Source organism: Montipora foliosa, chromosome 8 (genome assembly GCF_036669935.1).
Source record: "Montipora foliosa isolate CH-2021 chromosome 8, ASM3666993v2, whole genome shotgun sequence".
Taxonomy (NCBI): domain Eukaryota; kingdom Metazoa; phylum Cnidaria; class Anthozoa; order Scleractinia; family Acroporidae; genus Montipora; species Montipora foliosa.
The window spans coordinates 50891896-50894395 of NC_090876.1; positions in this window are offsets into that span (position 1 = coordinate 50891896).

The following is a 2500-nucleotide window of genomic DNA, read 5'->3' on the forward strand; positions in this document are numbered from 1 at the left end:
CCAGAAACTTGGGCTGCGGCAACCTAGAGAGGCTCTGCTCGCAGGGTAATCTAAAACATAAGGTTAGCATTTTTGTAAAGGTTTGGCGGGTTGTTTCAGCTATGGCGCCCTTCACCCCCTATCCCACCCTACCCCTCACCTTCACCCTCACCCTTCCCCTACCCCCGCCCACGGAATAGTCATGCCGACTAAACTTTGTCACGGATGTTGGACGGGAAATTTAAAGTTTAACGCCCAATGAAGAGTTTGCATGCAGTAATTGTTACAAAGTTGGGTTAGGGTTAGTACACAGGGTGCAGAGGAGTTTAGTTGGATCGTACACGACAAAGTCTCACCTCGTTAATTCCAAAATGTGTTTAATTTGTGCTGGAGGCAGACCGAAAGGAAGGACTGATACCACCTCGTTCCCAGGGTCTTTCTTCTCTGCCTCCGTTGTCGTTTGTCGTTGAGAACGACAATGGAGGCAGAGAAGAGAGACCCTGGGAACGAGGTTGGAACTGATACAGAGCTCGGTTGCCCAGGAACTATATACGATCTATCAACATCATTATGTAGCCACGGTCACGGTCTCGACTCCACGTTCTATGCGGACGACGCCCAAATCTATATCGCCATCGACGATCTTAAACACTCTGTTGACTCAGTAGAGGTTCTAAGGGGATGCATCAATGATGTTTTCGCATGGAATACCAAGAACATGTTTAAAATGTAACCGTACAAAGACTGAAATAGTACATTTCACGTCGCGATTCAACAGGCAAGCTTCAGTCTACGAAACATTATTGTTGGCAAACACCCCAGTAAAAGTGAAAACAAATGCCAAGAATTTGGGTGTCGTCTTCGATAAAACCTTGTCATTTGCTGAAAACATAAACGAAAAGTGCAAGAAAGCCAGATATGCCTTAAGATTAATCGGTCGTATTCGAAAGTACCTCCCTTTCGATGGATTGAAAACCTTGGTAAACTCCTTTGAGATTTCCAGACTCGATTATTGCAATAGCCTCTTATATGACATCCCCAAATACCAGAAAGATAACTTGAGTTACAAAGAATTCAGAATACCGCAGCACGAATGATATGAGGAGCCCGCAGTTCCGACCGTATAACACCTATATTAAAGAGCCTTCACTGGCTACCTATAGAAGTAAGGATTAACTTTAAGATTCTTCTTATCACATATAAAATATTGAATGGACAATCTGCTGGATATCTGGAACCCCTGCACCCCAGCCATAAAATCCAAAACATACGGATGACGTGCATTTTCTACTGCAGCATCTCAATTATGCATCACTATCCCAGAATATGTCAAAAATTCAGAAAGTGTTGTTTCATTTCAGACAAAACTCAAAACATTTTTATTTAGGAAATTTTTCTATTGATTTTTATGCTTAAGTTTAATGCCCGGTATAATGTGTCGCATAGGCTATTTTTCTTATCATGATGTAAAGCGCATTGTGATATAGAAATGCGCTTAATATTATATCGTATCATAACAATTATGATTCGACAATTTTTAGTTTCAGAATGTTAGAATTTCAGCTAGACTACCAGTATTACATGAAATTTTCGCGACATGTTTCCAGGTGATTTGGTGACGTAATTCGGAGGACTGGGGAGAGAACTTTTAACGCCGTATCCCACAACCGCGCGCGGCCGTATTTTCGAATTCAACATGGCAGAGGCGACGTCAGATCTTGTCGGGTCTACTTGAATGTTCATTCAGTAACAGGAAATGTGGTAGACACGTAATGATCTGTTGAGTTTTGGCGATTGCAATAGTGCAGGGAGTTTAGAAACAACACCTAAGGCCGCGCGCAGTTGTGGGATACGGCATTAAAATTTTTCCCTCCAGTCCTCCGAATTACGTCATCAGATCACCTGGTTATTTCGCGATTTTGATGTGCGCATATTTCGCGACACTTAAATTTCGCGATTTTGCGAAAGTTTTATATTTTGAATCACTTCAATTTCGCATTTTTTTAGTAATGCACAATTTACATTTCATTGGCAATAATGCACTGGCGGTAATACCTCCCTTCCAGTTAACACACCCTTTATTCCCGCCTTTTCCCATCTTTGCAAGACAAGAACCCCCTCCGGCCCCCCTCCCCCCCTTGTGCGCTGGTGAAAAAGTTATACCGTAACATAACCGATAGCTTAAGGTCGACATTCATAAACAAGGGGGTTTGGAAATTCCAGTAGTGACTACAGTTGTAATGGCAACATCTTCAAGGAACGTGGAAGCCATTGAGAGATTTACGCAGCTAGTGGAATAGCATTACAGGAAGCCAGTGATGGGGAGTTTGAAGAATGTACAAAAGAAGTGCCGCCTGGAGAGAAAATAGAAAGCAGCGGCGATGAGGATGACCATTGCCTCAAACCGTAAAAAATGTGATTTTGTAAACGTTTCAGTGATAATAAAGTTTCACCTTTCTCGGTTATTGACGTAATGTAAGGCACTCCTAATTTTCGCGTCATTTTATGTTCGCGACACTTT